Raw genomic sequence first — 15,000 nt, forward strand, 5'->3', positions numbered from 1 at the left:
GGTTCCACCGCCAGGCTTAAGCGCGAACTTTTTTTGTTTGTTTTCTTTTGATTAAGCGCAAGCTTTTTTCTTTGTTTTCTTTTGATTAAGCGCGGGCTTTTTTCTTTGTTTTTTTTTTTATTTCGCCCCGGCAGACGCGGTTTTTGCGCCGCCCCGGCTGACGCGGTTTTTGCCGCCCCGGCTGACGCAGTTCGGACTTAGCACTTTTCGGCTGTGCCTGGCTGGCGGCCCACTCACTCGATCGCCATGTCTGTTTGCCACAGTTTTCCCGGTGGTGCCGCACCCGGGCTCGCCCCGGCTGACGCAGTTTTCGCGCCGCCCCGGCTGACGCGGTTTCGTGCCGCCCCGGCAGACGCGGTTTTCGCGCCGCCCCGGCTGACGCGGTTTTTGCGTCGCCCCGGCTGACACGGTTCGGACTTTGCACTTTTCGGCTGTGCCTGGCTGGCGGCCCACTCACTCGATCGCCATGTCTGTTTGCCACAGTTTTCCCGGTGGTGCCGCACCCGGGCTCGCCCCGGCTGACGCAGTTTTCGCGCCGCCCCGGCTGACGCGGTTTCGTGCCGCCCCGGCAGACGCGGTTTTCGCGCCGCCCCGGCTGACGCGGTTTCGTGCCGCCCCGGCAGACGCAGTTCGGACTTAGCACTTTTCGGCTGTGCCTGGCTGGCGGCCCACTCACTCGATCGCCATGTCTGTTTGCCACAGTTTTCCCGGTGGTGCCGCACCCGGGCTCGCCCCGGCTGACGCAGTTTTCGCGCCGCCCCGGCTGACGCGGTTTCGTGCCGCCCCGGCAGACGCGGTTTTCGCGCCGCCCCGGCTGACGCGGTTTCGTGCCGCCCCGGCAGACGCAGTTCGGACTTAGCACTTTTCGGCTGTGCCTGGCTGGCGGCCCACTCACTCAATCGCCATGTCTGTTTGCCACAGTTTTCCCGGTGGTGCCGCACCCGGGCTCGCCCCGGCTGACGCAGTTTTCGCGCCGCCCCGGCTGACGCGGTTTCGTGCCGCCCCGGCAGACGCGGTTTTCGCGCCGCCCCGGCTGACGCGGTTTCGTGCCGCCCCGGCAGACGCAGTTCGGACTTAGCACTTTTCGGCTGTGCCTGGCTGGCGGCCCACTCACTCGATCGCCATGTCTGTTTGCCACAGTTTTCCCGGTGGTGCCGCACCCGGGCTCGCCCCGGCAGACGCGTTTTTTTTTTTCTTTCGCCCCGGCTGACGCAGTTTTCGCGCCGCCCCGGCTGACGCGGTTTCGTGCCGCCCCGGCAGACGCGGTTTTTTGCGCCGCCCCGGCTGACGCGGTTTTTGCCGCCCCGGCTGACGCAGTTCGGACTTAGCACTTTTCGGCTGTGCCTGGCTGGCGGCCCACTCACTCGATCGCCATGTCTGTTTGCCACAGTTTTCCCGGTGGTGCCGCACCCGGGCTCGCCCCGGCTGACGCAGTTTTCGCGCCGCCCCGGCTGACGCGGTTTCGTGCCGCCCCGGCAGACGCGGTTTTCGCGCCGCCCCGGCTGACGCGGTTTCGTGCCGCCCCGGCAGACGCAGTTCGGACTTAGCACTTTTCGGCTGTGCCTGGCTGGCGGCCCACTCACTCGATCGCCATGTCTGTTTGCCACAGTTTTCCCGGTGGTGCCGCACCCGGGCTCGCCCCGGCTGACGCAGTTTTCGCGCCGCCCCGGCTGACGCGGTTTCGTGCCGCCCCGGCAGACGCGGTTTTCGCGCCGCCCCGGCTGACGCGGTTTCGTGCCGCCCCGGCAGACGCAGTTCGGACTTAGCACTTTTCGGCTGTGCCTGGCTGGCGGCCCACTCACTCGATCGCCATGTCTGTTTGCCACAGTTTTCCCGGTGGTGCCGCACCCGGGCTCGCCCCGGCAGACGCGTTTTTTTTTTTCTTTCGCCCCGGCTGACGCAGTTTTCGCGCCGCCCCGGCTGACGCGGTTTCGTGCCGCCCCGGCAGACGCGGTTTTTTTGCGCCGCCCCGGCTGACGCGGTTTTTGCCGCCCCGGCTGACGCAGTTCGGACTTGGCACTTTTTGGCTGAGCCTGGCTGGTGGCCCACTCACTCGATCGCCATGTCTGTTAGCCACAGTTTTCCCGGTGGTGCCGCACCCGGGCTCGCCCCGGCTGACGCAGTTTTCGCGCCGCCCCGGCAGACGCGGTTTTCGCGCCGCCCCGGCTGACGCGGTTTTTGCCGCCCCGGCTGACGCAGTTCGGACTTGGCACTTTTTGGGCTGAGCCTGGCTGGCGGCCCACTCACTCGATCGCCATGTCTGTTTGCCACAGTCTTCCCGGTGGTGCCGCACCCGGGCTCGCCCCGGCAGACGCGTTTTTTTTTTCTTTCGCCCCGGCAGACGTGGTTCCCCCCCCCCCCTTTTCGCTCGCCCCGGCTGACGAGGTTTTCGCGCCGCCCCGGCTGACGCAGTTTTCGCGCCGCCCCGGCTGACGCGGTTTCGTGCCGCCCCGGCTGACGCGGTTTTCGCGCCGCCCCGGCTGACGCGGTTTTTGCGTCGCCCCGGCTGACACGGTTCGGACTTTGCACTTTTCGGCTGTGCCTGGCTGGCGGCCCACTCACTCGATCGCCATGTCTGTTTGCCACAGTTTTCCCGGTGGTGCCGCACCCGGGCTCGCCCCGGCTGACGCAGTTTTCGCGCCGCCCCGGCAGACGCGGTTTTCGCGCCGCCCCGGCTGACGCGGTTTCGTGCCGCCCCGGCAGACGCAGTTCGGACTTAGCACTTTTCGGCTGTGCCTGGCTGGCGGCCCACTCACTCGATCGCCATGTCTGTTTGCCACAGTTTTCCCGGTGGTGCCGCACCCGGGCTCGCCCCGGCTGACGCAGTTTTCGCGCCGCCCCGGCTGACGCGGTTTCGTGCCGCCCCGGCAGACGCGGTTTTCGCGCCGCCCCGGCTGACGCGGTTTCGTGCCGCCCCGGCAGACGCAGTTCGGACTTAGCACTTTTCGGCTGTGCCTGGCTGGCGGCCCACTCACTCGATCGCCATGTCTGTTTGCCACAGTTTTCCCGGTGGTGCCGCACCCGGGCTCGCCCCGGCAGACGCGTTTTTTTTTTTTCTTTCGCCCCGGCTGACGCAGTTTTCGCGCCGCCCCGGCTGACGCGGTTTCGTGCCGCCCCGGCAGACGCGGTTTTTTGCGCCGCCCCGGCTGACGCGGTTTTTGCCGCCCCGGCTGACGCAGTTCGGACTTAGCACTTTTCGGCTGTGCCTGGCTGGCGGCCCACTCACTCGATCGCCATGTCTGTTTGCCACAGTTTTCCCGGTGGTGCCGCACCCGGGCTCGCCCCGGCTGACGCAGTTTTCGCGCCGCCCCGGCTGACGCGGTTTCGTGCCGCCCCGGCAGACGCGGTTTTCGCGCCGCCCCGGCTGACGCGGTTTCGTGCCGCCCCGGCAGACGCAGTTCGGACTTAGCACTTTTCGGCTGTGCCTGGCTGGCGGCCCACTCACTCGATCGCCATGTCTGTTTGCCACAGTTTTCCCGGTGGTGCCGCACCCGGGCTCGCCCCGGCTGACGCAGTTTTCGCGCCGCCCCGGCTGACGCGGTTTCGTGCCGCCCCGGCAGACGCGGTTTTCGCGCCGCCCCGGCTGACGCGGTTTCGTGCCGCCCCGGCAGACGCAGTTCGGACTTAGCACTTTTCGGCTGTGCCTGGCTGGCGGCCCACTCACTCGATCGCCATGTCTGTTTGCCACAGTTTTCCCGGTGGTGCCGCACCCGGGCTCGCCCCGGCAGACGCGTTTTTTTTTTTCTTTCGCCCCGGCTGACGCAGTTTTCGCGCCGCCCCGGCTGACGCGGTTTCGTGCCGCCCCGGCAGACGCGGTTTTTTTGCGCCGCCCCGGCTGACGCGGTTTTTGCCGCCCCGGCTGACGCAGTTCGGACTTGGCACTTTTTGGCTGAGCCTGGCTGGTGGCCCACTCACTCGATCGCCATGTCTGTTAGCCACAGTTTTCCCGGTGGTGCCGCACCCGGGCTCGCCCCGGCTGACGCAGTTTTCGCGCCGCCCCGGCAGACGCGGTTTTCGCGCCGCCCCGGCTGACGCGGTTTTTGCCGCCCCGGCTGACGCAGTTCGGACTTGGCACTTTTTGGGCTGAGCCTGGCTGGCGGCCCACTCACTCGATCGCCATGTCTGTTTGCCACAGTCTTCCCGGTGGTGCCGCACCCGGGCTCGCCCCGGCAGACGCGTTTTTTTTTTCTTTCGCCCCGGCAGACGTGGTTCCCCCCCCCCCCCCTTTTCGCTCGCCCCGGCTGACGAGGTTTTCGCGCCGCCCCGGCTGACGCAGTTTTCGCGCCGCCCCGGCTGACGCGGTTTCGTGCCGCCCCGGCTGACGCGGTTTTCGCGCCGCCCCGGCTGACGCGGTTTTTGCGTCGCCCCGGCTGACACGGTTCGGACTTTGCACTTTTCGGCTGTGCCTGGCTGGCGGCCCACTCACTCGATCGCCATGTCTGTTTGCCACAGTTTTCCCGGTGGTGCCGCACCCGGGCTTGCCCCGGCAGACGCGTTTTTTTTTTCTTTTCGCCCCGGCTGACGCAGTTTTCGCCCCGCCCCGGCTGACGCGGTTTCGTGCCGCCCCGGCAGACGCGGTTTTTTGCGCCGCCCCGGCTGACGCGGTTTTTGCCGCCCCGGCTGACGCAGTTCGGACTTTGCACTTTTTGGCTGAGCCTGGCTGGCGGCCCACTCACTCGATCGCCATGTCTGTTTGCCACAGTTTTCCCGGTGGTGCCGCACCCGGGCTCGCCCCGGCAGACGCGTTTTTTTTTTTCCTTCGCCCCGGCAGACGTGGTTCCCCCCCCCCCCTCCGTCTTTCTTTTTGTTTTTTTTTTTCGCCGCGGCTGAAGTGGATTTTTCGGTGCCTCGACGCCCCGGTAGTCGCGGTTTTTCCGTTTCCGCACGGCCCCGGCTGACGCTGCTCGGTCACAGTCGCCTTTTGTGAGGATTGCAGACTTCTTGAGCGCGGGTGTTTTTTTTTTGTTGTTGTTGTTGTTTTATTACGCATTCGCTCCAGCAGACGCTGTTTAGACTTTTTGTTTCCTCTTTTATCCTGCGACGAGGTGACGAGGTTTATTCGGTGCCCCGCCGCCCCGGCTGAAGTGATTTTTCCTGTCCCGTGCCGCCCCGGCTGACGCGGTTGGGACTTCGCGTTTGTTCGGCCGCCACGGGTTTTGGCGCACTCGCTCGGTTGCTTGTTGTTGCCACTTGTTGCGAACCCAGGTTTCTTGAGCGAGCGCGGGCGTTTTTTCTTCCTTTCTTTCTTTGTTCTATGTGTTAGCGAATCGGCCTTTAATATCACACGAGGACTCACAACCAACAATTTTCAGTTTGAAGTGTAAAAAATCTGCAGGTGTTGACGTAACTGACTTGCCCCGTACCCTTGAGTACATCCATGAAGTTCTCGTAGTACTACTAAATCGCATTATTCCAAGTGGAGAAATTCCCATAAACTTGCAAACCTCTACACGAAAATCGGTGCGCGTGATAAAGTTGAAAATTATCGTCCGATATCAAATGTGCCTTCTATAACACAAATTCTAGGAAAAAAAAAAAAAACACTTGTTCGCCGTTTTCTGCGCCGTGACTGGCAGCACTCCGGCGAAGCGAAACGGGGTCGATTCGAGCACGATATCGGCGTCTTTCGACGTGCTCGCCGGCGACCGTCGCACGAGTACGTCGCACGAGCGCGTCTGCCGGGGCGCCGTTTGCGAAGCCGACGCAAAAGTGGGAACCGCCGCTCGGATGATCGCCGCTTTCGGCAGAGTGAGTGTTGGCACTCCGGGGAAGCGAAACAGCGTGAATGCGCCCACGAAATCGGCGTATTTTGAAGTGCCCGCCGGCGACCGTCGCACGAGTACGGTAAACCGCGTCAGCCGGGGCGTAGTTCGGGACGCCGACGAAAAAGTGGGAAGCGCAACTCGGATCTTCGCCGTTTTTGCAGGAGTGAGTGGCGGCCCTCCTGCGAGACCAAGAAGCATCGATTCGTGCACGAATTCGGCGCCTTTCGACGTGATCGCCGGCGACCGTCGCTCGAGTAGGGCAAACCGCGGCGTCTGCCGGGGCGGGCTTCGGGACGCCGATGCGAAAGTGGGAAACGCTGCTCGGATGTTCGCCGTTTTTGGCCGAGTGAGTGCTGGCACTCGGGCGAAGCCAAACGGGGCCGATTACGGCACGATATCGGCGTCTTTCGACGTGCCCGGCGGCGACCGTCGCACGAGTACGGTAAACCGCGTCAGCCCGGGCGGAGTTCGGGACGCCGATGCGAAAGTGGAGAACGCCGCTCGGATCTTCGCCGTTTTTGGAGGAGTGAGTGGCGGCACTCCGGAGAAGCCAAGGAGCGCCAATTAGCGCACGATATCGGCGTCTTTCGACGCGCTCGCCGGCGACCGTCGAACGAGTAGGGCAAACCGCGTCTGCCGGGGCGGGGTTTACGACGCCGACGCAAAAGTGGGAACCGCCGCTCGGATGTTGGCCGTTTTTGGCAGAGTGAGTGCTGGCACACCGGCGACGCGAAAGAGCGCGAAAGCGCCCACGAAAGTGGCGTATTTGGACGTGCTTGACGGCGACCGCTGCAGGAGTACGAAAAACCACGTCAGCCGGGGCGAGCGACCCACGGCGGTCTGGGTGCTTATCGCTGCTATTATAGGGGCACCCCGGCAGACGCAGAAAAAAAAAATTTTTTTTCGACCTTCTTTTTTGCTGGTCGAGCTCGGGTAACCCAGGTCGCAATGGGAGCCGCGCACGAAAGCGGCGTCGCGAGACGCGTTCGCGGTCGCTAGTCGCACGAGCTCGGCAACCGCGTCAGCCGGCGCGGAGTTCGGGATGCCGACGGCTAAGTGGGTACCGCTGCTCGGATGTTCGCCGTTTTTGGCCGAGTGAGTGCTGGCACTCCGGCGAAGCGAAACGGGGCCGATTCGGGCACGATATCGGCGTATTTCGACGTGCTCGCCGGCGACCGTCGCACGAGTACGGCAAAGCGCGTCTGCCGGGGCGAGGTTTGCGATGCCGACGAAAAAGTGGGAAGCGCCGCTCGGATCTTCGCCGTTTTTGCAGGAGTGAGTGGCGGCCCTCCTGCGAGACCAAGAAGCATCGACTCGCGCACGATATCGGTGTCTTTCGACGTGCCCGCCGGCCACCGCCGCACGAGTACGGCAAACCGCGTATGCCGGGGCGGGGTTGGCGACGCCGACGCAAAAGTGGGAACCGCCACTAGGATGTTCGCCGTTTTTGGCAGAGTGAGTGCTGGCACACCGGCGACGCGAAAGAGCGCGAAAGCGCCCACGAAAGTGGCGTATTTGGACGTGCTTGACGGCGACCGCTGCAGGAGTACGAAAAACCACGTCAGCCGGGGCGAGCGACCCACGGCGGTCTGGGTGCTTATCGCTGCTATTATAGGGGCACCCCGGCAGACGCAGAAAAAAAAAATTTTTTTTCGACCTTCTTTTTTGCTGGTCGAGCTCGGGTAACCCAGGTCGCAATGGGAGCCGCGCACGAAAGCGGCGTCGCGAGACGCGTTCGCGGTCGCTAGTCGCACGAGCTCGGCAACCGCGTCAGCCGGCGCGGAGTTCGGGATGCCGACGGCTAAGTGGGTACCGCTGCTCGGATGTTCGCCGTTTTTGGCCGAGTGAGTGCTGGCACTCCGGCGAAGCGAAACGGGGCCGATTCGGGCACGATATCGGCGTATTTCGACGTGCTCGCCGGCGACCGTCGCACGAGTACGGCAAAGCGCGTCTGCCGGGGCGAGGTTTGCGATGCCGACGAAAAAGTGGGAAGCGCCGCTCGGATCTTCGCCGTTTTTGCAGGAGTGAGTGGCGGCCCTCCTGCGAGACCAAGAAGCATCGACTCGCGCACGATATCGGTGTCTTTCGACGTGCCCGCCGGCCACCGCCGCACGAGTACGGCAAACCGCGTATGCCGGGGCGGGGTTGGCGACGCCGACGCAAAAGTGGGAACCGCCACTAGGATGTTCGCCGTTTTTGGCAGAGTGAGTGCTGGCACTCCGGCGAAGCGAAAGAGCGCGAATGCGCCCACGAAAGTGGCGTGTTTGGACGTGCTTGACGACGACCACCGCAGGAAAACGAAAAACCACGTCAGCCGGGGCGAGCGACCCATGGCGGTCTGGGTGCTTATCGCTGCTATTATAGGGGCACCCCGGCAGACGCAAAAAAAAAAAAAATTTTTTTTCGACATTCTTTCTTGCTCGTCGACCTCGGGTGACCCAGGTCGCAGTGGGAGCCGCGCACGAAAGCGGCGTCGCGAGACGGCTTCGCGGTCGCTAGTCGCACGAGCTCGGCAACCGCGTCTGCCGGGGCGGAGTTCGGGACGCCGACGGCTAAGTGGGAACCGCCGCTCGGATGTTCGCCGTTTGTGGCCGAGTGAGTGCTGGCACTCCGGCGAAGCCAAACGGGGCCGATTCCGGCACGATATCGGCGTCTTTCTACGTGCTCGCCGGCGACCGTCGCACGAGTACGGCAAAGTGCGTCTGCCGGGGCGGGGTTTGCGACGCGTACGCAATAGTGAGAACCGTCGCTCGGATGTTCGTCGTCTTTCGCCGAGCCAGTGCTGGCACTCCGGCGAAGCCGAACGGAGCCGATTCGGGCACGATATCGGCGTCTTTCCACGTGCTCGCCGGCGACCGTCGCACGAGTACGGTAAACCGCGTCAGCCGGGGCGGAGTTCGGGACGCCGATGCGAAAGTGGGAAGCGCCGCTCGGATCTTCGCCGTTTTTGGAGGAGTCAGTGGCGGCACTCCGGTGAAGCCAAGGTGCGCCAATTCGCGCACGATATCGGCGTCTTTCGACGTGCCCGCCGGCCACCGTCGCACGAGTACGGCAAACCTCGTCTGCCGGGGCGGGGTTTGCGACGCCGACGCAAAAGTGGGAACCGCCGCTCGGATGTTCGCCGTTTTTGGCAGAGTGAGTGCTGGCACTCCGGCGAAGCGAAAGAGCGTGAATGCGCCCACGAAAGTAGCGTATTTGGACGTGCTTGACGGCGACCGCCGCAGGAGTACGAAAAACCACGTCAGCCGGGGCGAGCGACCCACGGCGGTCTGGGTGCTTATCGCTGCTATTATAGGGGCACCCCGGCAGACGCAGAAAGAAAAAAAAAAAAAATGGGGACATGGCGTGCGTCACCGTGCGGCTTCGCAGCGTTGCCGAAGTCGCCGAGCCCTTCGACTGAGCCGAACGGCGGACAGGGAACGTTGGTCGGCCGTTCTAACCTGTCGGTGCCACGCCGAGACGTCGTTAAGGAAAACCGCGTCGTGGGCCTCTACTACGCCGTCGAGTCGTTGTACGTTTGGTGTCCAGCGTGTCGGCGGCGAGTAGCGGACACGTCGTTCACGACTTCGGTCTTTCGCAGTCGACGCGAACTTGCGGAGAGTCGTGGTGCCTCACGTTTTCGGCAGAAACCGCGGCGGAATTTTCCCGTGCGTGCGCGCACGACCTCGGTGCTGTGCCGTCAGCGTAGTGTTGCACAAACTCGTGGCCTACCCAAGGTGCGGTACGTTTGCGGCCGTATCCTCGGTGGGAATTTCGTGAGTAGGGTCGCAAATTCTACGACCTCGGCGGGTTTGAGAGCGACGTAGACTTGTGGCACGCTCAACGTGCCACACGTTTCGGGGCACACCCGCGGTGAAATTTTCTCGAGTACGCTCGTATTAGTGCCCAAGGAGGTCTGGGTACTTATCGCTGCTATTATGTGGGGGTTCTCGTGAGCGGCGTACGCGAAAGCGACCGGGTGTCTGATATGCGGCGGGCTTCGGCCTCGTCAAGCGTGTCCTCGGGTCTGCTCCAGGGGAATCCACGGCAGTCGTCTGCAGCCTCATCCGCTTGATGCGTTAGGGGCTGGTTGTCGGACGGTGCCGTTTTACCACGATATCGAGGTGTGTTCCGTGTCGTCCTCGGGCGATTCAGATGCGAAAGCGCCGAAGACGCGGGCGTGACCCGTCGTCTGGCGGCTTTGCAGTCTCGGCTCCGTTGCTAGTTCCGGCCGGTCCACCGACAGTGCAGCGGGCTTGGGCAACCCGCACGGCGCGACCGAGTCGATGCAACGAAAAAGAGCGAGCATGAACGTGCTTCTTGCCGCACGGCTCCCACTCGTCTTTCGGGAAGGTTGTGCCGTAGCGAGCTCGAACGCCGTCATCTCGGAGTGCAAAATAAGCGTGTTGGGGCGCCTGAAGGTGGCCTCCGCCGCACACAGACTGCGTCCGGCCCGCCGAAGGCGAGGACGGACGCGCAGTCGAACGATTACCTGGTTGATCCTGCCAGTAATCATATGCTTGTCTCAAAGATTAAGCCATGCATGTCTAAGTACATGCCGAAATAAGGCGAAACCGCGAATGGCTCATTAAATCAGTTATGGTTCCTTAGATCGTTTCTTCCTACTTGGATAACTGTGGCAATTCTAGAGCTAATACATGCAGTGAGCCTGGAGCCCTTTGGGTAACGGGTGCTTTTATTAGACCAAGATCGATCGGGTTTCGGCCCGTATTGTGTGGTGACTCTGGATAACTTTGTGCTGATCGCATGGCCACGAGCCGGCGACGTTTCTTTCAAGTGTCTGCCTTATCAACTTTCGATGGTAGGTTACTTGCTTACCATGGTTGTTACGGGTAACGGAGAATCAGGGTTCGATTCCGGAGAGGGAGCCTGAGAAACGGCTACCACATCCAAGGAAGGCAGCAGGCGCGCAAATTACCCACTCCCGGCACGGGGAGGTAGTGACGAAAAATAACAATACGGGACTCTTTTGAGGCCCCGTAATTGAAATGAGTACACTCTAAATCCTTTAACGAGGATCAATTGGAGGGCAAGTCTGGTGCCAGCAGCCGCGGTAATTCCAGCTCCAATAGCGTATACTAAAGCTGCTGCGGTTAAAAAGCTCGTAGTTGGATCTCAGTTCCAGACGAGTAGTGCATCTACCCGATGCGACGGCTCGGACTGAACATCATGCCGGTTCTTTCTTGGTGCACTTCATTGTGTGCCTCGAGATGGCCGGTGCTTTTACTTTGAAAAAATTAGAGTGCTCAACGCAGGCGAGTCGCCTGAATAAACTTGCATGGAATAATAGAACAAGACCTCGTTTCTGTTCTGTTGGTTTTTGGAATACGAGGTAATGATTAAGAGGGACGGACGGGGGCATTCGTATTGCGGCGCTAGAGGTGAAATTCTTGGACCGTCGCAAGACGAACTACTGCGAAAGCATTTGCCAAGAATGTTTTCATTGATCAAGAACGAAAGTCAGAGGTTCGAAGGCGATCAGATACCGCCCTAGTTCTGACCATAAACGATGCCAACCAGCGATCCGCCTGAGTTACTCAAATGACTCGGCGGGCAGCTTCCGGGAAACCAAAGTATTTGGGTTCCGGGGGAAGTATGGTTGCAAAGCTGAAACTTAAAGGAATTGACGGAAGGGCACCACCAGGAGTGGAGCCTGCGGCTTAATTTGACTCAACACGGGAAAACTTACCCGGCCCGGACACTGGGAGGATTGACAGATTGAGAGCTCTTTCTTGATTCGGTGGATGGTGGTGCATGGCCGTTCTTAGTTGGTGGAGCGATTTGTCTGGTTAATTCCGATAACGAACGAGACTCTAGCCTATTAAATAGGTGCGGGGTTCCCAGCACCTTACAACCTTCTTAGAGGGACAAGCGGCTCCTAGCCGCACGAAACAGAGCAATAACAGGTCTGTGATGCCCTTAGATGTCCGGGGCCGCACGCGCGCTACACTGAAGGAAGCAGCGTGTCTTTATCCCTGTCTGAAAAGACTGGGTAACCCGTGGAACTTCTTTCGTGATTGGGATAGGGGCTTGCAATTGTTCCCCTTGAACGAGGAATTCCCAGTAAGCGCGAGTCATAAGCTCGCGTTGATTACGTCCCTGCCCTTTGTACACACCGCCCGTCGCTACTACCGATTGAATGATTTAGTGAGGTCTTCGGACCGATGTCCGGCGCGGCCTTTCGGTTGCGCCGGTCTGTTGGAAAGATGACCAAACTTGATCATTTAGAGGAAGTAAAAGTCGTAACAAGGTTTCCGTAGGTGAACCTGCGGAAGGATCATTAACGGATTGTGAAGGGTGAGCGCCTCAGCTGCGTCTGCGCCCGACACTTTCTGCCGCTGACCCCGTTTGGACGCGGGGTCGGCTTTTCCCCACGGGGCTGCCTGAATGTGGAGCGGCACCCCGTGACAAATTGTTGCGCCCAGCGGACGCCAACACCGCGACCTTGGACGGTCGGCCAGGTGGCGGACGCGGGTACAAACGGCGCAACGCACTCATAGGTCGGCTTTCGACCCGCCACTGCACCGTGGCTCGAAGCGCTCGAAATGCGCGACCCGACCGCTGCGGGACCGCCTAGTACTGTAAACAGGAGCGGCGGAGCGCGAACGGCGAGTCGTGGTTACGTCGGTAGAAGGCGAGGCTGCGCGTTCCCGAAACGCCAGCCGAGTGCCCTCCCGACCGTTCGAGCGTGCAAGAACGAGACCCGACAATCGCGCGGCGACTGCCAAGTACGAGAGGAACGGCACAAGCGTCGGCGGTCGGTCAAGGAACTGGCGATGTGACGGGTCCGCTGTGCACCAGTGCATACCGTCCCGCCGTCCGCGGCAAGCGCCTCCGCGTCCTCGGGTGACGGAGGCTGCCGGTCGGTTCTTGCAGGCGAGGGATCTCGCTGGCACCGGTTCGCGTTGACGCGCGGCCGGTCATGGCACGGCGATGCGACGGCCGAGGTGCGCAGTACTCGATGGAGGAACCGCACGCTCCGATGACCGTCCCGCCCTCCGCGGCGTATGCGTACCGACCGTAATGGTTGCAGCAGCGCCGGCCGGCTTTTGAATTCGCCACACGAAACACGGTGCGAGATCGCGGTTAGGGGAGCGTCGACGTTGCCAGGCGTTTTGCTTGCTGCCGAGGGAAAGGCGGCACGGCCACGTCGCGCTCGTCGCGATTAGCGGGTCTGCGCGCTTTGGGAAGGTGCCGCAACGACTTGCCGAAAGAGGAAGCACGGAAGAACGAGGGACTTGGACGTCCCGACAATTGAACGCACTTGCGGCCAGGCCCTTGCTGGCTTCGTTCTTCCGCCTCGAGTAGGCTCGTACGCGGCTCCGGCGCCGAAAGTGGTCCTTGGCACCGACTTCGGTGGACGTGGGAAGTGCCGCGCAAGTACGGCGCGCCTGGCTCCACCTGTTGGCTAAAGTAGGCAGCCGGATCGGCATTTTGGTGTGCGGTGGCAAACCGTGGATGCGAAAAAAGCTTGTGCGATTTCGTGGAACAAAAAGCGGGGGTCCCCCTTTTTATGCGGAGGAGACCGACCCGCCTGCCGTGGTGAACCGCGACGCCACGGTAAAAACGGGAGAGGCTTGTCGATGGGACCGTGCATCCCGCGCTCCACGGAGGCCGGGAGGCGGCCGCCCGAGGAAATGTGTAGCCGTCGAGGCCCGCATCTGCGTGCACTCTTATCCAAATGGGTGTACCGCAGGCATTTTCTGGTTAGGCGGGCCAATGAGAGCGAGCACACAACGATACCTACGGGTCCGGCTTGGAGAACCGGCTTCGACGCCTCCCGAGTATTTATAGAGGGGTGGACCACGAAAGCACTCGCAAGTAGCGAAAGCGAAACGCCGTCCGAAACACACCGTTTGCTCGATTTGCGGCAGCCGAAAAAGGCGCGGCAGAGTTTTGGAGTCCAAGCGTGCGCTGAAAAGCGCCCTTCTTGGCCACTGTTTGGCCGAGTGCCAGAAACGTTTGGTTTTGACTGTACGGAATTGAACAAACACTTTTTCACGACTCTAAGCGGTGGATCACTCGGTTCTCGGGTCGATGAAGAACGCAGCCAGCTGCGAGACTTGGTGTGAATTGCAGGACACACTGAGCACTGATTCTTTGAACGCACATTGCGGCCTTGGGTCTTCCCTTGGCTTCGTCTGTCTGAGGGTCGGATCACATATCAAGAGAGCCTTCGGCGCACAAGGGAACGTGAGCCGTCGACTCGTTTTGACCGCGTCGGCAACACGGACAGCACGCTGAACACCTCACAGCGAGCGCCAACAGCGGCCACTCAAGGGCGAGACGGTGGCGACCGTCGTGCCAGAGCCCAACCGAAACGGGGGCGACCGACTGCATTGAGGATGTGGCACCTCGTTGAGACCGCCGCAGGACTTCGAGTCGGAAGGAAGCCTGCAGGGAAAGTGCGGTCGAGGTTGCGTACTCCTCTCTGCGACCGGGCGCGCAAGAGCTGCGAGAGCCACGGACGCGCAACTTTAACGCACGGTAAACACGAGGAGCGAAAGCCGGCCAGCAAAGCTTCTCCAGCCGTGCGCAAAGTGCGCGAGATCGCAGCCTTGCGTTGCGCTTGTTGCCCTCGAAGTAAGCAGGGTGTCCCGTAGACCGGGCGCTCGAACACGCTGCGGGGCCGTGCCTCCTCCAGGCTTTGCCGCGCGAACAGGGAACGTTCGCGCGCAAAGCGCAGGGAGGTGAGGAGGCTGCGCCCGACGTTTGCGGTTCGCTGCGTACGCGGTTGATGCGGAGAGCACGGCGCGACGACTTGCCGCGAAGCGGAAAAAGTCTCCCGCACGAGTTGGCGAAACGTTGGCGAAGCTTAAGGCGTTCTCGTCGTAGTCCGCCGTCGGTCTAAGTGCTTCGCAGTTCCCGTCCCGTTCAAAAAACTGGGCCACTCCAGTTGGGGCGGGGGCGACGCTACACGAGACGATGCCTCTCGCCAGGCTGCGTGGCTGCCCTTGCGGCGGCGGCGACTGGCCTCGGCGGTGTTTGGGCTTTCGACACGGTCGTTTATCACGCAACTGCTCGGACGACGCACGCGCGCAGCGGAATGCCGCTTGCCAGCCTTGTGAAGATGTGACCCTGTACAGGGTTGCGGGCGCACTTGGTAGGGCGTCGTACTCGGTTCGCGATGGGTTTACGAACGTGTCCCGTCACTTCCACGTCACACCGGTTGTGCGCCGCACGCGTGCAGCGGGGAAGCCGATTGCCAGCCTTGTGAAGAAGTGGCCCTGTACAG

General features: G+C 62.0%; 2 non-coding genes across 2 annotated transcripts; both read left to right on the forward strand.

The window, feature by feature from the left end:
- Positions 1-10,233: 10,233 nt before the first annotated feature.
- LOC142792434 (small subunit ribosomal RNA) lies at positions 10,234-12,048 on the forward strand. The gene has a single exon (XR_012890922.1). It is a non-coding gene; the product is annotated as a small subunit ribosomal RNA (ribosomal RNA).
- A 1,719-nt stretch (positions 12,049-13,767) lies between these two features.
- Positions 13,768-13,920, forward strand: LOC142792443 (5.8S ribosomal RNA). Its single transcript, XR_012890931.1, has one exon. It is a non-coding gene; the product is annotated as a 5.8S ribosomal RNA (ribosomal RNA).
- The last annotated feature ends 1,080 nt before the right edge of the window (positions 13,921-15,000 follow it).

This window comes from Rhipicephalus microplus, unplaced genomic scaffold, assembly GCF_043290135.1.
Source record: "Rhipicephalus microplus isolate Deutch F79 unplaced genomic scaffold, USDA_Rmic scaffold_219, whole genome shotgun sequence".
In the NCBI taxonomy this organism is placed as follows: Eukaryota; Metazoa; Arthropoda; class Arachnida; order Ixodida; family Ixodidae; genus Rhipicephalus; species Rhipicephalus microplus.